The sequence below is a fragment of the Chlorocebus sabaeus genome, chromosome 2 (genome assembly GCF_047675955.1).
Source record: "Chlorocebus sabaeus isolate Y175 chromosome 2, mChlSab1.0.hap1, whole genome shotgun sequence".
NCBI lineage: Eukaryota > Metazoa > Chordata > Mammalia > Primates > Cercopithecidae > Chlorocebus > Chlorocebus sabaeus.
Genome location: NC_132905.1, coordinates 1,939,438 through 1,959,864, shown reverse-complemented (window position 1 = coordinate 1,959,864; position 20,427 = coordinate 1,939,438). Strand labels below are relative to the sequence as shown.

General features: G+C 57.4%; 1 protein-coding gene and 1 pseudogene across 1 annotated transcript in view; both read left to right on the top strand.

The window, feature by feature from the left end:
• The first annotated feature begins 8,744 nt into the window (after nt 1-8,744).
• LOC103243112 (putative uncharacterized protein FLJ44790) lies at nt 8,745-9,423 on the top strand (annotated as a pseudogene).
• A 4,983-nt stretch (nt 9,424-14,406) lies between these two features.
• OSBPL2 (oxysterol binding protein like 2) overlaps nt 14,407-20,427 on the top strand; it is a 58,416-nt gene continuing 52,395 nt past the window's right edge. Inside the window, exon 1 of the mRNA XM_008011911.3 lies at nt 14,407-14,509. The gene's annotated coding sequence lies outside the window, so the exon portion shown is untranslated. The remainder of the gene's footprint in view (nt 14,510-20,427) is intronic.

Here is a 20,427-nt window from a genome sequence, read left to right as displayed (position 1 = left end):
CTGGGGCTGCTGTTTTCAGAAGAGGAGGGTGGGAGGGGCTGGGGCTGCTGTTTTCAGAAGAGGAGGGTGGGAGGGGCTGGGGCTGCTGTTTTCAGAAGAGGAGGGTGGGAGGGGCTGGGGCTGCTGTTTTCAGAAGAGGAGGGTGGGAGGGGCTGAGTGTGAGACTCAGGGCCCTCTTGGGCACCATGGCACCCCCGGGCCCGATTGTTTCTGTGCATGGACCAGTGCGGCCACCCCAGCCTGAGAAAGTCCAGTGGCCAGGGCGCAGGGAAGGAGCGTGAGCCTCCAGGACCTGCAGTGGCCACAGCCGAGGTGGGAGAGTGCAGAAGGGAGGGAGGGAACGCCAGGTGGGGCCCCAGCTCAGCTTCCCCTGTGCCCTGACCCCCGATCCTTCACAGGCCTCACCCCGACACCTCTCTACCTCCCGTGCTGTCTCGGCATCTGCTTCCTGGAGGACCCACCTGGACACAGCCCAGGTTCCAATTTTGAAAGGGTGGTCACAGGGAGCTTCCACTGAGGAGACACATGAGCAAAGGGGGAAGAGAGGGAGGTGGATATTGGAGGGAGCAGAGTTCCAGGAAGGGGAACAGCAGGAGTGAAGGGCAAGGGGTGGACCACGTTCATGTTCCAGGGACAACGAGGAAGCTCATGTGGCTGGAGCTCACGCGGGGGCATGGGAAGTGCGTTCCAGGGGCAGGTCTTGTAGCCCCTTGAGCTGCTGCAAGGATGCTGGTGTTTTCTTGGACAGGTGCTCCAGGAGGGCCTGGGGAACACTTTTACGGGATCCCCTGACTGCATTGGAGAGTGGTCTCTCGGTGGATGAGGGCAGAGAGACCACAGGGGAGGCGTTGCCAGACTCCAGGTGGGAGGCGATGGTGGCGGTGGCAGTGGGGGCAGGCAGACCTGGGCGGATTCTGACGTGGGTTGGCATGTGAGGTATGAGAGGGCAGAGGAGGCGAGGGGCCCAGCCCAACTCCATCATTTGGGCTCAAACGCCTCAAAGGAGGTGCTGACAATGAACCAGAGGGAGAGGTTTGGGGGACGAAGAGGTGCCCTGTTGAGGGTGTCGAGGTTGAACTGCCACGTGGATGTTCAAGAGATGAGACTGGTCAAATGGGCAGTCAGGGGCTGGGATGAGAGGAGCTCTGGGCTGGTGGCCATGCTGGTGTCACAGCAGCGGACAGCAGGATGCCGTCCCATCACCCTGTGCCGTCGGGAGAGCAGCTCTGCCACCAGCATCTCTGGTGCCCAGAAAAGACCCTTCTTTTGGAGCCGATGGTGTGCCCAGGTGCTGTCCCTGCTGGTGAGTCTCTGCTGCACGGGGACACAGCTGCTGGTGAGTAATATGGGGGTGAGGCGCAGGGCCGCCAGGGCCAGTGCAGGACAATTGTCCTGCTGGTTACAGCCAAGGCACCTGTGGGGGTCTGGGGCCAGCACTGTGCTGCCTCTTCCAAGGAACCCATATTTGCTTTCTCTCTTTCTGCAGGAGCTCATTTGAATTTGGGAATGTAAATTTTTCTTTTTTTGTTCCATGCCTTTTTTTCCCCCGTGACATTCTGAGCCAGCTCCGGGTGCATCCTGACGAGCTCAGGGCCTGGGTGTGACAAGAATGGCGTCTGAGGCCACCGACTTGGAATAAAAAGTTGAGTCTGGTTTACCTGCCTTTGCAGACCAGACAGAATTGGGCTCAAGGCTTCGGTGGTGGGAAGGACAGAGAGGACGGGAGAGCCAGATATTAGTTGCTATAGTTTGGTTGAAAGTGACAGAGCCCAACTCCAAAGGGCCTAAGGACAAGGAGCATGTGCTGTTTTCTGTGCCCACGAAGTCCAGGGCAGTGAGTTTCAGGCACAGCTGCATCCGGGCTCAAGTACAGCTGCTCCCTCCATCTCGTCTTATCCTGTGTGCGCTTCAACCTCAGGCAGGGAGTATCTTCCTGAGGTCTCTCCCTGCAGCTCCAAGTGACTCCCCTGTCCCCTCCTCCATCCCCAGGCAGGAAAGGAGGCTGCCTTTCAGCTAACAGAACCCCAGGATCAGTCGCTTTGGCCTGGCATTGGCCTGACTCAGGCAATCGTGATGCCTGAGCTCACAACAGTGGAGTCAAACCCTGGCTGAGGATGCATGAGAAGTGGAGGGGGAGTAGTGGTGGTCATCCCTGCAGCTGCCTTGGGGTCCCTGTGAGGAGCCCCTGCTTAATCTCCTAGCAATGCCTCAGGGATCCAAGCACCATCCTGCTGGGACAGGGGGCCTGGGCACAGACAGCCTGGCCATGGTGGGGGTGGTGGGGAAAGTGTGACTGCAGAGATGACCTTCTCTCAGGGCATCTGTGTCTCTTGCTGCCTGGCTCCTGTGAGAAGTGAGGCTGAGAGAGCAGGCAGAGGGGCAGTGATGGGTGATGGCAGCTTGGCAGGTCTCAAGGGGCCCAGGCAGGATGGCTGTAGAGCCACCCGTGGTCCATCCATAGGAAGAAAGCCTGCAGGCCCCTCGGGGTCTGCTCCCTGCTCACCCAGGGCTGATACAGCCAGCTTAAGGGACAGGGTCGCAGGCTGGGCATGGAGGCTCATGCCTGTACTCCCAACACTTCAGGAGGCCAAGGCAGGAGGATTGCTTGAGGCCAGGAGCCCAAGACCAGTCTGGGCAACATAGAGAGACCCCGTCTCTACAAAAAATAAAGAAAGAGGCAGGGTCACACCCACACCACAGGCCAGGACAGCGGCCCCCAGAAAACCAAGCTCCAATCACACCTCAGCTCTTCCTGCTGAGCCCGGGGGCCTGCTAAGCCCCGGAGCCTGGGTCCGAGGGCAGAGGTTGGGGCAGGGAGAGTGAAGAACTGAATGGAGCCTGACCCAGCACTCTTCCCTCCTAAGGAGGGTGCCTGGTGGAGACATCAAGCATGAGAGAAGGGGTGATCCTAGGAGGGCTCCCTGGAGGAGGTGGTGCCTGCAGGAGGTCTTGGGGACCCAGGTCTGATCCGAGGGTCAACAGCCCGGTGAGTGCAGAGGCTGCCGGAGAAACTGGAGGAATGAAAAATCTTTGCCTGAGGAAAGGAGCTCCTACCTCCCCAGAAAGTCCCTCCGTGTGAACCAGACTGTTGCTGGCGCGCAGTGTGCACCTCCCAGGGCTGGCTGAGAAGTATTTGCTGAATGAATGGAACAGATTGCATCTGTGCAGCCTCCCTCCGTGGGCTAAGAATGAAGACGTGATAGAGAAAACAGAAAAGAAGACAGAAAGCAGAACGGTCTCCACTGTGCTTTTCCAGAACCCTCCGAAGGACTGAGAGGGCTCCAGGGCATCTGGGACCTGGCCCCAAACCCAAGTCCAGCTGTGGGGGGCCCAGCCACAGCCCAGGAGCCCTCACCCCATCCCTAAGAGCATTTGGTGGGACCTCCTGTGGCTATAATCCAGCAGAGCAGCACTGCCTGGGGGTCTCCGAGCCAAACCCAGGCCATGAGCCCCCATTCCTGCCAGTGCCTGGGGATGAATCAGGCCCTGAACAGTGGTAAAGTGTCAAGCCAGGGGGACGCTGGGCCAGGCCAGAAGTAGGGACAGGCCCTGGGGGAGGGGGATGCCTGGAACCTCAAACTGGTTGGCATCCAGCTCCTCCTGCTTCCCATGCCAGGGTACCCTGAAACCCTGTCGGTGTCTGCCCCGAACACCTTGCCTACCCCCTCAGCCTACGTCCCAGCAGTGGGGACCAGGCTTGGTGACCCTGGTCCATCCTGCAGACCCCCAGCCAGGGCGCAAGGCTAGGCAGGCCAGCCAGGGGCCACGTGCTCCCGACTGCTCCACACACGGGCCGGTGGGGCCCTCCCCTCCAGCAGCTGAGGTCAGCACAGGCAGGTGCCTGGTGGATCTAGTGGAGGGCGACAAACAAGAACGTGGGGCGTGTGGCCAGCACACACTGCCCAGGGCTGCTGGAGGGCTAGCCGCATCTCTGTCCACCCCCTGCCTCCCGCCTGGGTGGGGCAGTCTGTCTGGGGAGGAAGCAAGGATGGCCACGGGGCGGGCACACTGGAGGCCTGGCGTGAGTACTGGGCAGGCCAGCCCCCGTCCAGCTGCTGCCTGGATCCACTCTCGGTGTAAGGCTCTCGGTGTAAGGCTGAGAGGCCGGCTTTACCCTGGAACCTGAAGCCTGGTGGGGATGTGGCCCCTCCTCCTCCCTCTGTCCCCGCCTCCTGTACCTCCATGCCCCTCCCCAGACACACGCCCCTCAGGCTTCGCCCCACCTGGCACCTGCCCCCGTGGGTGCCTCCTCCCAGAAACCTTCAGGGTTACTCCAGGTCTTCCCATTGCCTGTGCTGTTCCCAGAGCTGCTGACCGTTGTTCCAGATAGTGTATGCTCTCACCCCTAGGGCAAACACAGCCCTGACCCCTCCTGGAGCCCTGGGCCCTCTTCCCCTGCAGAAGGTCGGAAAGAGGCGCCCAGTGGAGGGGCTGAGCGGCGCAGGTGGGCTCAGGGAGCCTAGTCCTGGAGGAGGAGTCTGGGCCCTACGAGGACGAGGATGGAGATGGGGACAGGGACGGGGACGGCCCTCTCTATTGACTCCCTGGAGTCCTCCAGATCCAGGGCAGCTCCTGGGGAACTGGTGCCTGCTGGAAAAACTAACCCAGATTTGATCAGATGCTGGGGCTGGGATCCAGTGAATGTGGGCGTGCCCCTGTGTCCTGGGTGAGGAAGGATGGGGGCTCCCAAGAAGCAGGCAAGGGATGCATGCGTGTGTGTGCGTGGGTCTATGTGCCTGTCAATGTACACGACTGTGTGCATCCGGGTATGTCTGTGCGTGTCTCTCTGGGCTATGTGTGTGTGCACATGCGTCTGTGAGTCTGTGGGTGTGTCTGAGGGTGTTTGGTGCGAGCTGTGAGAGAGGTATTAGGAGGAAACTGACACTGTCCCCTTCCGCCCTGCAAGGGACAGGTCAGGGTGGGAGAAACAGTCCCTCCCTCCACAAAGCCCTGAGCCAGGGCAGGGGTCGAGAATTGCTCGAGGCAGACCCCCCTTCCCCTGGGTCTGGGCACGAATCACTGTCACTTGCTGCCTGCACGCCTTTCCATACACACTCACACACCCACACTCGCATTCACACACACACTCAACACTCATCCCACACACACACACACTCTCATCCCACACACACTCAAATACACGCTTATCCCACACACACTCATCCCACACACTCAACACTCACACACACACACTCTCGACACTCACATACACACTCATCCTATGCACACACACACTCATCACACACAAACACAGGCTCATCCCCCCCCCACTCACATCCCACACACTCAACACTCACACACTCATCCCACACATACACTCACATACTCAACACTCCACCCACACACATACTCAACACACACCACACAGACTCAACACTCACACATTCATCCCATACACACACACTCATCTCATACATACACTCAACACACACACTCATCCCACACACACTCACACTCATCCCACACACACTCATCCCACAAACACACACACAGACTCACACTCACATTCATACTTCCCTCCATTCCACACACACACACTCACACTCAAACACATACACACTTCCCTTCAATTCTACACACACACTCAAGCACATAGACACTTCCCCCTTCCACACACACACACTTCCCCTCAATTCCACACACACATACACACTTCCCCATTCTACACACACACTCACTCTCACACACACACTTCCCCTCAATTCCACACACAAAACACTTCCCCCATTCCACACACACACACAAACACATACACACCTCCCCCATTCCACACACACACTCAATCTCATACACACTTCCCCCTCAATTCCACACACACAAACACATACACACTGCCCCATTCCACACTCACACACTCACAAACACGTACACACTTCCCCCATTCCACACACACACCTCCCCCTCAATTCCACAAACACATACACACTGCCCCCATTCCACACTCACACACTCACAAACACGTACACACTTCCCCCATTCCACACACACACTCACTCTCACACACACTCTTCCCCTCAATTCCACACACAAAACACTTCCCCATTCCACACACACACAATCACAAACATGTACACACTTCCCCATTACACACACACACCTCCCCCTCAATTCCACAAACACATACACACTCACACTCAAACAGTACACACTTCCCCCATTCCACACACACACACTCTCACACACTTCTCAATTCCACACACACATACACTTCCCCCATTCCACACACACACACTCAAACATGTACACACTTCCCTCATTCCACACACACTCAAACACACTTCCTCCTCAATTCCACACACTCTTCCACTCACACACTCACACATACATACAAACTCACTTCCACACTCACACTCTTACACCCATACGCACACACACTCCCAATTCCACACATACTCTTCCACTCACACACTCACACTCATTCACTTCCATACACATGCACACACTCCCCCAATTCCACACACGCTCTCACACACATTCCACTCACATGCACGAACACTTCCACACTTACACTCTCATACACACACTTCCAATTCCACACTCTTCCATTCACACACATATTCATTCACACTTCCATACACACTCCCACAATTCCACACACACACTACACATTCACATTCACACTCACCCACACACACTCTGCCATACACACTTCCACTCACACACACACAAAACCAGAAAACAAGGGAACAAGCTGTCCCGCCTGGGTTGTCCCCTGGGGAGCAGGGGAGAGTGCCTGGAACCGAAAAGCTTTGTAGGGCCTCATGTCACTTTCCTTGGAACCCACCAATGTGGCATGGGTGCATACTGGCTGCAGCTGGGAATCCGAGGTCCCTGGCCAGACCAAGGGCATGAGCAGGGGGCAGCTGGATGCCTGGGCCAGACCAAGGGCATGAGCAAGGGGCAGCAGGGGCCAGACCCGGGCCCTGATGGAGGACGATGGAGGCACAGCTCCTAGACCCAGGCCAGAGGCTGCCTTTGCAGGACATGGTGGGGCCAGCTGCGCTCTCCCCATGGCCCTGGGGGAAGGGCTGTCCATGTCCCCGGGGCGCTTGTTACCCTGGTGTGTCCCCCTGCCCTACACTGGCCAACCTCACCTGGATCTGCCTCTTCCTGGTGTCCCATCATCCTCTCACATTTTCTGAAGTTGCTTAACTTCAGAAAATCCAAGCAGAGATGGGAGTGCCCAAGGGATGTGCGGTGAGGTCACCGGACAACTCCTCCGTCCCCTGGGCTCTGTGTCCCACCTGTGCAGCACTGGATGAGCCAGTGGCACAAAGACCCTGGTGGAAACATCTGGGGCTCCCTGGTGTGCATCTTGAGTGCCCACCTGTGTGCTCTTCTGAAGGGTGACCCCAGCCCGGAATGCCCTGATGAGGAGAGGAGGGAGTCAGAGACCGGTTGGGACAGGTGGCCGTCCTCTCCCTGTGTGGCAAGGTGGGCAGATAGCTCAGGATGCTTCATTTCCCAGGATGGAAACCTTGCCTGCATCTGAGAGTACACTGGTGGTGCTATCTCCTTCAGGCATGGTTGGATCCAGAAGCCCGATGGCTACCATCAGAACTGGTGTCCCCACCCTGGGCTCAGCCTGCCATCCTCTCAGGCAGCACTTACCCTTGGCATGGCACCTCCAGGCTGACATCCCAGCTCAGACCTGGGGTCCATGAAGGGCCCAAGTATGATCTGACTGATTATGGCCAGGTGATGAGTGATGCCCAGGCGATGAGTGATGCCCAGGTCCCAGTCACATGCCCTATCTGGGGCAAGAGATGGGCTCAGCCTAGTACCAACCTATGGGTAGTTCCCAAAGGAGGATTCAAGGCTGTTCCTAGGAGATGTGGTGGATGCTAGGCAGAGCCCTGGCAATGCTCGCACACCCTCCAAACAGCTTTCCCTTGCTCTGCCTCCTCTGAGCCTCACCAAGCCCCCAGGAAGTTGAGGCTCAGAGTGCCTCTGTGGCCTACTTAGGACCTCCATCAGCACCTAGGACCTCCATCAGCAAAGGCCGGGTATAGACCCCTATGGGCTCCAGGTTCCACCCCAACTCCCAGCCATCTGCCCAGACTGACCCACACCCACCTCCTGCAGATGCCCTGGGCATTACTGAACCCCTATTTCCTGAAGCCAGCCAGCTGGTGGGAGCATCGGCCAGCATGGTCCTCCCTGGCCCCAGGGATCTCCCAGCCCTGGGGCATGGGACTTCTGGGCAGACTGCCTTCCCCCAGCTTGTGCAGGCTGGCACCAGGCACGGGAGCCCAGCACAGGAGATCTTATCAGCCCCTCCATCTCTTCCCCCGAACAGGCCCAGCCTGCTTGCCCAGCCTGTCACCATGCCTGGCAGGGATGGCATCACCTGGCTGACTGCATGCAACTGCTGAAACCCCATGGGCCCTGCTTCCAGTGCCGCACCCTCCTCGCCCAGGACGGCTGCAGAATTTACCAGGTACCCCACGGACCCTGCTTCCTGGGCTGCACCCTCCTTGCCCAGGATGGCTGCAGGATTCACCAGGTTCTCCGCACAGTGAAAATGTGAGCTCCTTGCCCCAAGATGATGAAGAATTTCAAGACGGGAATGGTAGGGTGGTAAATTAACCTCAGGTGCCATGGGACAGCACAGGTTGGGTGCTGTGAGCCCTGCATGAAGCTCCTGGTGGGTATAGCTCCGCCTCATGGGTCACCCCTCTCTACCATGACCATGAGGACTGGGCTGGGCATGCAGTGCCCTGCTGTGACCCCTGACGCATAGACCGCTAGCCATCTCCTCCACCCACTCCCTGACCTCCTCTCCCAGGGATGCAACTGGGGGAGTACACCCATCCCCAGAAGAACCCCAAATCTCTGGCTGGCTGTCTCTTACCCAACTCCCATCCCCAGCTCCAGCTGAGGGCAAGCGTGCTGCTGGGCTCTCCCGAGGGAAAACCCATGGTGCCACCCTCAGGCCCCCGGCAGCTCCTCAACCTGGGCCCCATCTCTGCCCCCATCTTGGCTCCCCAGGCATGTTTAAACTTTGCCCCTCCCACCCCTGTGCCTGGCGGATCCCCTGGCACTGAGGCCCAGCCAGTGGCTCCAGCCAACGCACTTGGCTCCCGCAGCAAGTTAAATCTAACCCAGCCCAGCTGTCTCTCCTCCGGCTCCCACCTGCCCCTCCCATTCCCTGCAGGGATGTGCCCACACCCTGCCCACCCTACACAGGCCCTCAGGAAGGGTGCAGAGGTTCCCTAGGGTCCCCCACTTTCCCACGCTAGTAAAGCCCTTTGCCTAGCAGCCTCTGGGGTGAGTGCCCTGCTTCTGGAGGTAACCCAGCGCCCAGGGTGGGGCCGGCAGAGTGCAGCAGGTTTTCAACAGGTATTTCGAGAAAGAGCAGGAACCCACTTCCCATCCGTCAGGGCGCAGCCAGGAAGAGGGAAACTCCAGGGCCAACACTGAAGCGGCCACTGCAGCACCACGCTGGGGCATGGAGTCGGAGCACAGCCTTTGTGCCACAGGCATGCCAGGGAATGTGTGCCAGGCGCTCTGTCTTGCATCTGCGGCTGTCGGTTCTTCTGAGGCAGGGCAGTTATGGGTCACTTCTGGAGATGCCACATTTCTGGGCCTGGGATGGTCTAGGCCTGGCTGTGAGGCCATCTATAACCTGCTCCTTGTAGCCCCATGTTTTGTTTAGGCTGGCAATGCACTTAGCTAAAATGCTGCTATCCTACCAAAAGTGGCATAGGATGCAGTTCTGGCCAGTGACATGTGACACACCCAGAAGTGCTGGGTGTGTCTTCAGGGACAGATCCTCAAAGGGAGCTGACTCATCTAGGGGGCAGCACTCTTGCTCTTCCTCTTTTTCTTCCTCCTTTCTGGTCAGCTGTGTGTGTGATGGCTGGAGCACCAGCAGCTGTTTTGGGCCAGGAGGTGACACTGAGGCTGGAAGCCAGCACTAGGAGAGTGATACAGTAAGGTAGGAGCTGTGTCCCTGAGGATGCATGATACCCTGCCAGCCGGACAGCCTAGGCCTGTGTCACCTGAGAGAAAAGGACATTTCTACCCTGTCAAAGCCTCTGTTATTCTGAGCTTTCTCAGGAATGCAGCTCTAACCAGTCCTAAAGGGCAGGCAGCCATGTTGGCTCAAATGCTTCCCCCAGCAAGGCAGGAAGCCACTCCAGTGTCCTGCAAGAAACTTCATAGAAAAAGGGCTTCCATCCTCACATGCCGGGGGTCTGCATCAGGCCCTTCCTGGGCCCTGGAGCCGCCATGTGCCCCTGAGTGGGGCGGGCTCTGGTTCCCGGGCCCTGGAGCCTCCAAGGGCCCCTGAGTGGCGCCTGGGAAGCCTAAGGCTGGGGAGGGCCCCTGTTCACTTTGTTTAGTTTTCTCAAACCCACTTGACTGAGGAACCCCTTCCTCTAGAAACAAGGAATTACAGCCGGAAAGACCTCTGGGAAGGCTGCCTTCTCCGCCCTTCACTGTGGGGTGGGGCGTGTCCCTGAGCTGCTGCACTCAGAGGAGCTGGGCCCGGCCCTGGGCATGTAGCAAGCACTCAGGAGAGGCTGCGGCTGCTGCCAGCTCTGTAAGCGGGAAACTGGGGGCCTTCTCCCCTCTCCCCAGCTCCTCATTCCACCCGCTCTGGAGCTGTGGCCTGAGCCCCACGCTGGCCCTCTGCTCAGATGGGCCTGTTCCCGGGCAGGTCTCAGTGCCCAGGAGTGGAGAGGGGGGCTGTGGAGACAGGTGGGGTCACCCCAGGAAGAGTGGGTTTGCAAAGCTGCAGCAGCAAGGAAGCTGTGGGGTAAAAAGTTTATAAGAGGAACACTATTTTTTTCTTTTGGCAGAATTTAATGGGTGCAGATTGTTCAGGTCCCAAAGATATGGGGGAAAAAAAAGAGAAAGAAAAAGCCCTTTGCTGCTGCTATTGATAACTTGTCTCGCTTCACGTGGTGGGTTCAAAACTAAAAATACTTCCTCCAAACGGTAGAGAAGCCAGGGCTGTCACGTTGCAGAGGAGACTGGAGAGCTGCGGTGGGGAGGGGTCAGCTGCGGCCACGTGAGGGCCAGGGCCAGGCCTCAGTGGCCACCCCTCTCTGGCTGCCCAGGCTGCATCCACACAGAAGATTCCATGGCTTTCCATAAAAGACAGTGGGAGAATGTCCTCTCTAAAGGCCTGGGGAGTGCCTGGGGAGAGGAGACAGCCTCACCCGGGGCTCACCAACCAGCAGCTGCCAGCCAGGCCAGCAATGCCAAGGCACCCGGCGTTCCTGGAAGCCAACCCCGGTTTGATCTAATGGGGCAGCTGTGGGTGCAGACCTAGATAAAGAGACAAACCCAGACCCAGAAACCTGGGGGAGGAGGTAAGAGTGGAGCAGGGGAAAGGGCGGTGGGTCGTGGGTGGGACTGGTGCTTCCAGGCCCTGGGCAAGCTGCTTCTGTGCTCTAAGCCTCAGTTTCCCCATCCAAAAGGTGGGAGCAACAACCTCTCTTCCGCCTCCTTCACAGTGAGGGGAAAGGAAGCGGGATGACATAGATGTGGCTGGGACTGCTGGACCCCGCACACCTGCCCTGGGAGGCATGTGGGTCATGAAATCCTCCCACTGGTGACCTGCCCCGTGGTGAGGGAGGGAGAGAGCTTCTCCCCTCCTCGGCTAAGAGGACAGAGGGAGGATCCTAGAAATTCTGTCAGGAAGCAGAAATTTGGTCTGAGAGCAGTGCAGGTGGGAGCAGACCCCCCCAAATCACCTGCAGGATGAGCATTTCTCAGGCTCTGGAGAGCATGTGTGGGGGTCCAGCAGCCACAGCCATGGGAACTCCCGGGCCTGTTGTTCATGTGTGGATCCCGGTCCGGCAGCCTGGGTGGAGCTCTGCCTTGTGGACAAGCTCCCGGCCAGGCCTGGTCCACCAGACCTCCCCATGCCTGGAGTGCCTCCTTGTGCCTGGAGCTGTGCTGGGCCCTTCCTCATTGCAGGGCTGGGGGAGTCCCTTAACCTGTCTGGGGCTCAGTCTGCTCATCTGTAAAGTGGGAATGATAGCACCTAGTACCCACTTGATTGGCTGCTGCAAACATGAAACCACATGGGCCTGTAAATCACAGGGCACTCGGCCGCCATCATCATCATCATCGTCTTCATCATCATGGCCCCAGCTCGTCCATCTTTGTTGTCTTCTCCACTCCCATCTTTCATGCTTGCAGAACTGTGCCTCTCAAATTGGCCTCGTGACCTAGCAAATATCGTGATGAAGATGCCTAAGTTGGTCTCGAGGCACCCTCCTTATTACCCACCAACCGAGGGAGGTTTCTCGCCTAGTTCCAGCAACTGGCCCCACGGAGGAAGTGCCCTTCCCAGTCGTGGAACGTCTCCAGCGGCGCTGGCTGATGGCAGACTACCCTTGCAACTCAGTTACTGCATCTGTGAAGAGGGGTGAAACCTCTGTTCCAGCCCAGAGGCCATCTGAGATCACACCCCCCACCGCCAAGGCCAGGGTGGATCTCCGTGCTTGGCCCTGGGGTGGTCCCTGGCAGATGAGAGGGTCCTTCTACCTGAGCCTCTGAGGCTGCCCTCACTGGAGAGCTCATGGTCAAGGGGTGGGCAGGCAGGTTGGAATCCCTCAAGGGCACAGGGGTTAGAGTCTTATAGACTTAGGGTGAGGGGCATGGAGAGTGGTGGGCTTCTGGGACCCTGCGCTGGCCCTGGCCAGGCCCACAGGGGAAACTGTGCAGTGCGGTCATCTCCGTGGCAACTGGCCTCATCGTCCTTGTCCTGGCTTGGGGGCCGAATGCCTTCCCTTCCCTTTCACCGGCTGGAGTCGCTTTCTTCAGAGGTAACCATGGCAACCCCTTTGTTTCTGAGGCCTGCCCGCCCTCCTCCCCGTTTTCTCTTCAGGAGAGGCTCATCCAGCTCCTTCCTAGTCCTGGCACGTCTCTAGTGGCGCCGGCTGACAGTGGCCCACCAGTGAGTGGGGCCAGTCCCTGGGGTGGGGGAGAATGGCCCTGCTGGGCCCAGAGATGTGGTCTGGACCCCGCCCCTGCCACAGGGGCCGTGTTCATTGGCTCACTCATGCCCTGACATTGATAGAGAGTATCTGCGTCTGCCACGGGGCCACAGACGGGGTGAAGGCCTGTCCCTGCCCCCACGGTCCTGCTAGGGGCAGCCTGGAAGTGGGGAGACAAGGCCTGAGAAGGGGGTGCAGAGGCCCAACAGGGGCTGGCTCTGCTGCAGAACGCACTGTGGGGTCATGGGTCATTCGCCAGGGCTCTCAAGGCCACAGGGAGCCCAGGACTCTTGGCTCTACCTCAAACGGGCTGAAGCAGAAATGAGCATGTGGTTCACATAACTCAAAAGTCAAGGAAAGCACCTGCTGAGGTGCAGCAGGGTCCACGTGACCTGGCCGTGGTTGCTTCGGCTTTCCTCTGGGCTGGCTTCATTCTCGCGCAGCCCTGTTCTCTGGTGGTGGGATGTGGAAGTGGCCCCTTCGCTGTCTCACCTAACCCAGCTCTGAAAGGTCTGTGGGCAGATGGGAGAGTCATTTGACTTCAGCTTCCCCTCTGGTCTGAACTCTGACCCTACAGCAAAAGTCCCAGGACTGAGCCTCTTTGGCTAGAACTGGGTCACAGGCTGACCCCTAAACCAACTGCTGGGACTCTAGGTAGCCAGCCTGGTTCATGCCACTCCACTCACCTCAAACCAGACCCATGACTTAAATGAGATGATGACAGGGGAACCCTGGTTTGCAAATGAAACTCCGGGTGCACACAGACTCAGAGAGGTTAATTAATTTGTCCAAATCCACACAGCTGGTAAAGAATGCAAGCTCCAGGTCTGATTCCAGAACTTCTGGGCTTAACCATGGAGCCACTGTAGGTCAGTGGGAGTCCAAAGGACTTTAAGTATGGTAGTGAAACGATCAGGGATGCAGCTGGAGGGGTAAATTGGCGCTGGATTTTGGTTGGCGGTAAATGGCATGCAAAGGAGGCGGATATTCAGGATTTGGTAGGACAGTGGGAGCAGCTACGCCCCAGTTATCGCAAGGTCCCCAGCATTTGTGGGAAAAGCCCCCCCGGCTTTGGGTAGCCGAGAGGTGGGCCTCGCAGGCCCGCACCGCCGCCAGGACGCAATGCACCTGCGGGCGCAGCGCCCACGCCCCGTGCCACCTGACTCACTGTTTGTCAACTCTGCTCTCCGCAGCCACGCCCTTTCCTCCTTCCCTCCCTCCCCTTTTGGTTCAGGGGCTGCATAACCCCGCCTCTCTCCTGCTGTGACTGGCTGTCCTCGCCGTCACTCCGCTACGTGGGCGGGGCACAGGTGGAGGCCCCTCCGCGAAGGGATTAGCATAGTCCCGCCCCCCGGCGCGAGCCTCGGGCCGGGCGCTGATTGGGCGGGCGGCGGCCGACGCGGCGGCGCCGGGCGCAGCCAGTGGCAGGCGCGGGCTGTCAGTCGGCGAGGCGGCGGGCCGCACTTCCGCCTCGGTGTCAGTGGGTCGCGGGCCTGCGGGGCGGGGGCGGGGCGGCAACGAGCTCGGCCGGCAACCGAGGGACCCGCGTCCAGGTGAGTGGCCCCCGCCGCCGCCACGCGAAGGCCCGGCACCCCGGCGAGCTGCGGGACCTGGGCCGCGGGCTGGGGCCGGGGTGGGGTGGGGAGGGGAGGGCGGGCCGGACAGGACCCGGGTCCGCAGGCCGTCTCCAGCCCTGGCCCCGGCCTCGACCCCCACAGGGAGGCGCGCCCGGCCTAGGCCGCAGCCTGGCGCCGCGGGAAAACTTTGGGAGGAAAGTTGCGACCGGGCCTGAGGCCTGGGCCTGGGTCCCGCGGCCCCCGCACCCCTCCCCCTGCGGTCGCCCGGCAACTGCGGTCCCGGGACCCCCGACCCGGCTCCCGGAGGCCCCCGGCCCCGCTGCTGCCCCGCCGAGCAGGAAGTGGGGACGGACGCACCTGCTGGCGGACTCGCCCTCTCTCACCAGCTCACCGGGAACAGGGAAGGATTTCGTACGCATTTAGGGCGATCCTGTAGGTGAGGAGGGCGAGTTCCGCCGGGAGGAAGGGCAGGGAGACGCAGCCCCACTCCGACCCTGGTCTTCTTGTCCCGCAGGCCTGTGTCTTCCCAGGGAGGGTGCCCGCGGGCCCTCGTCCATTCCCCTGGGCTCTGTTTTTGTTTTTAATTTATAAACCTTAGCAGACTACACACGGTTGAGAACTTGCTACCTAGCACCTATCTTTGGTAATGTAATTTTAAGAGGTTCCATCTTTTGTCAGTTATATTTTGGTACTCAGAAGAATACGTCTTTAGACTTTCCAAGTTTATAAGCCCAGGCCAAGACTGTTAGGTCGTCACAGCACCTCAGCCTCCCCCCTTCATCGGGGGACTGGCGGCGAGGTGGTGGGTGTCGGGGTGTTGCAGGCTCTCCTGGGGTGAGGGTCACCTCCCGGGGCGTTTTTATCCGAACCATCGTCTAGGACAGGCCCTGGCCTGGCTCCGGCAACTTTGGGATGATTGCCTGGGACGCCTGGAGAAGGGGTCCCGTTCGGTCTGGTTGGACAGACGTTTCTCGAATGCCTGCTGCGGGCCTGGCTGGGTGCTGTGCGGCCTTCCCACCCGCTGGATTTGTGGCAAGGACAGCAGAGAGTTGAGGAGCCCGAAACTGGCGCAGGGGCCACATGCTGGGTAGCCATGGCCGTCCCTGCTGCCCTTCCTAACTGGTGCCCAGGGCCCCTTTTCTGGCTGTCAGCCTCAGCTCCTTCATCGGACACGTAGCACTTTGCTGATAAGAGGAGCAAACGAGATCATTTTCTTGTTTTATGTTTTGAGATGGAGTCTCGCTCTGTCACCCAGGCTGGTGTGCAGTGGTGCGATCTCGACTCGCTGCAACCTCCGTCTCCCGGCTTGAAGCCATTCTCCTGTCTTAGCCTCCTGAGTAGCTGGGACCACAGGCGCTGGCCACCACGCCTGCCTAATTTTTTTATTTTTAGTAGAGATGGGGTTTCACCAAGTTGGCCAGGCTGTCTCGAACTCCTGATCTCAAGGGATCCATCTGCCTCAGCCTCCCAAAGTGCTGGGATTCCAGGTGTGAGCCTCCGTGCCCTGCCACGAAATCATTTTCTACCTCAGTCTCTGACACCTAGTACATGCCCTGGAATACCAGTTCCCTTCCCCTTGTTGAGGACAGGAACTTCGTTGCAGGCACTTCCTCCTTGCCCAGCCCAGTGCCTGCCACAGTGTTGTCTTTTAGAATGTGGCGAAGAGTGAGGGAGTGACTGAGTCTCCCTCATAGACTTTACCTTGTTTTCTTCATGTGTCCATCTATTAATGACGGCTCTTACCTGAGCAGATGATAATATTTAATACTGATTGTTCCAGTACTGTTACAAGCATGTTGTATTCTCTTTCTTCGTGTGATCTTCCCACTTGACAGGTGAGCTTCCCACTCGACAGGTACTGACATTATCGTTAGGTCATTCATGAGGAAGCTAAGGAACAGAGAGGTTAAGTAACTTGCCCAAACCACACAGCAGTAAATTATGAAATACGAATTTGAACCCAGGCTCCAGGGTTCACACTCTTAAACACTACCCTGTACTGCCTTTTAATATCAAGATTTTCATTTAACATTTTTGTTTAGAATATTCTAATCATGCTGCATTACTGTGTGTCAGAATTTTGGTTTTTTGCTACATATAGAACTAATACACTTTCCTTTTTTGTGAGCCTGAGTGTTTACAAAGCCATTTCATTTCTTCTGAAATACGGTAATTTACCATTTGGCTATTCAGGATTTTACCAGAGTACCTTCCCTGCCACCCACCTCCTTTGTTACTGGCAGATTCAGTGGTGGTCTCTGTGTGAAGAGGGAGGGTTGGGAGGCGTGGGTGCTGACAGGTGTGCAGTCCAGAGTCTGAGGTCTCCGTTCTGAGTTCAGTTCCAGTGGACTTCACACACGGCCTTAGAGTACACACGTAGGACATTTTTCTTCCCTGCCTCGAGTGCACTGAGAGGGTCAGACTCTGCTGTGTTCCACATATTAATGAGGGGTTCTGTTTGAATGTGAAAAAATGCCACTTGACTTCCATCCCAGTGTCTCCTCCGTGCCCTCCAGGAGGCACCAGGAGATGGGTCTTGGATTTGTCCTTAAAACTTGCTCCGCCGGGTGCGGTGGCTCAAGCCTGTAATCCCAGCACTTTGGGAGGCCAAGGCGGGTGGATCACAAGGTCAGGAGATGGAGACCATCCTGGCTAACACGGTGAAACCCCGTCTCTACTAAAAATATAAAAAATTAGCTGGGCGCGGTGGCGGGCGCCTGTAGTCCCAGCTACTCAGGAGGCTGAGGCAGGAGAATGGCGTGGGCCCGGGAGGCAGAGCTTGCAGTGAGCCGAGATCGCGCCACTGCACTCCAGCCTGGGCGACAGAGCGAGACTCCATCTCAAAAAAAAAAAACTTGCTCGACTTTTAATGGAGTTTTGGTACATTCAACCAATTACAAAAGTGACAATTTGTATAAGAGAACTGTTGACACATTTTAAGTTCTTATGCTCTTCACACAGGGAACCTGCTGCCTCCTCAAGGTGATTTCTTTAGTGTCCCCGTGCAAGCCGTGTCTTGTCTGGCCGTGCCTTCCTGAGTCACAGCATCTTTGCGAAGGGTGTGCGCCAGAGCAGGGCTCTGGGGTCCTGTGTGGGTTCCCGCTGGCTCCTGCCTTCAGTGTCTTTGCCTGCAAGACGGATTCTTGTGTGGAATCTGTGTGAAAATGTAGCATCAAGTGTCCGATGTGTCGTGGCTGCTTGGGACACCCTTGGTTCCACCACCTGCTGAACCTGGAGCCGCTCAGCAGTGCAGCAGCCGCACCCTCAGGTGTCCCAGGGTCTTTTTATAAGTCTGCCCCCCACTTGAATGGTCACTTCTTCAAGAGTGACTTGTTTCAAAGAGAACACAGCTCTGTCAGGCAAGGGTTTTCTCAGCTTCTGTGCTGAGGGTCACCTGTGTGTGTGGTGTCACTGGCGCCGGGGCCTCTGTGGGCAGTGCGGCTGGGCGTGGGCCGATTTTCTCCTAATCATTGTCATACTTCCTGTTTGGGTGTTGACATTTCGTTTAGTGTTTAGCACTGATTGTCAAGTACAAGGTTTAATTCCAAGATGTAGTACATTTTCAAGTTGATTTATAACCTTATCTACACTGAAAGGAAGTCAGTGTTTGAACATGACTGATTATTAAAAGGGACTTAAGTCCTGAGTTAATATGGTAGGTTCTGGTTTGATGGTTTCTTTTTTTTTTTTTTTTTTTTTTTTTGAGGCGGAGTCTCGCTCTGTCGCCCAGGCTGGAGTGCAGTGGCCAGATCTCGGCTCACTGCAAGCTCTGCCTCCCGGATTTACGCCATTCTCTTGCCTCAGCCTCCCGAGTAGCTGGGACTACAGGCGCCCGCCACCTCGCCCGGCTAGTTTTTTGTATTTTTTTTAGTAGAGACGGGGTTTCACTGTGTTAGCCAGGATGGTCTCGATCTCCTGACCTCGTGATCTGCCCGTCTCGGCCTCCCAAAGTGCTAGGATTACAGGCTTGAGCCACCGCGCCCGGCTGGTTTGATGGTTTACATGTACTTTCCACATATGCTAGTTCATTTGTATCTCTGCTGTCACTTTGCTTTTTCAGAGTGTTCTTGCTGGTAAGTTTCAGGCGTGGTGTCACGGCCTCTCGGGCTGCTGGTTTGGGCTGGGGTCCCACTGTGGAAGTGTGGCAGTGTCCAGGCCCACCCCTGCAGCTCTTGATAAGAAACATCTGTTAAATGGTTCACGGCACTGTTTCCGTGAACTTTTTGGCACTTCTTTCCTTTTCCTTCCAGATTCAGAAAAGAACCTGGGATCATTTAGCAGAATTTCACAGCATCCTCGTTCTTTCAACTGGAGCTTCTGTGGATGCAAATCCCGTGACCTCTGAGTTGAGCTGAGCGGTGGAAGTGAGCTTTTATAAGGGACTGGATCTGAGACTTGTGCCTGATGCGTGTGGCTGTTTCTCTTTGCTTGCCTTCTTTTTTCAGTGGAACACTTGCTTGATTTATTTTGAGAAACAAACTCTGGGATCATTCCTGTTGAGCTAGTGGCTGGCTCCATAGTTTGGGGCCTGAAGAGGGTCCTGCACCTCAGGGCCTGTGGCGGTCGTCGGGCCTCTCTCCTGGGTGTAAGGTGTGTGCTTCTCACCTGCGCACTGAGGGCCTGGGCGCTGTGGCCCTGACGCTGAGGCAAGTCAGGGGTGGGAAGGGTCTGAGGGGCTCTTGGCTGAACAGACTCTGAGCACATTTCTTTGTCAAAGGGGCTGGGACTGTAGCCTTTGGGGTGCCCAGAGAACGCCTGTTGTGGGCTGAGACGAGGAGCTGGGACTGTATGTAGCCTTTGGGGTGCCCAGAGAACGCCTGTTGTGGGCTGAGACGAGGGGCTGGGACTGTAGCCTTTGGGGTGCCCAGAGAACGCAGTTGTGGGCTGAGACGAGGAGCTGGGACTGTATGTAGCCTTTGGGGTGCCCAGAGAATGCTGTTGTGGGCTGAGACGAGGAGTTCTTGGGCAGCACCAGGCAGGGAGGACTGCAGTGTGTCCGGAGTTGTGTGGAGTTTTGGTTCCAAAAAAGACGGAGGCAACTGTAGAGGAAGGAGGACTGTGGTGTGGAGGTGAGTGCCTGTGCCTTGTACTGAATAAACCTAAGGCTGATCCAAGGCTGATCATGAGAAAGAACCCGCTGTAACCTGGGACCTTGTGCCACTCTGCTGGGCCGGAGAGCGGCTTCCGTTATTGCCTTAAAACTAGGGTGACTGTGATTCAGTGACATTTCGGTGACTCAGATAATGATGGCAGGTGTCAGGTGCGCGCGGGGCGTGGGGCTACCCTCTTCTTGTGAAAGAGGACATGGGCTGGATTTGTGGTGGTGAGCTCCTGCGAGCGCCCTGGCTCTGGCTTGGCCTGTCTTGACGATATGGCAGAGCCAGGAGTCTCGCTGTAATCATCACCTGTCTTCCAAGTAAGTCTCACCTGTGAGAAATGCTGGAACACCTGAGTGGAAGCAGAGCTGGGGCGGTGCCTGAGCTGGGGCCGGAGGAGGGGTCCCAGCACCTGCCCCACAGCTCCCGTCTGGCAGCTCCGCCTCTGCACTGGTTCAGCCGTCAGGGGAGAAGGCTCCTGGGTTAACATCGTGGCATTTTCACCCCTGCTTCTCATCAGAAAAGCCGGGGGAGCTTTTTAAAAGTGCGGGTTCAAGGCCCAGCCCCAGCTTCACTGAGCTTGGGTTTCCCTGGAGGGGCCCAGGAAGACACGTGTTTAACAACCTCAGGGGGTCTGGGGTGGGTCCTCGGCAGGGAGTCCAAGTGCTGGAGGCCCACTGCGGGATCAGGACCCTTTTTTAGATCAAGGACCCCTTTGAGAACTTCATGAATATGAATAATCTGGGTCATTGTTCTGGGGAAAAAAAATGAACACAAATTTTTTTCCGTTTTTTTTTT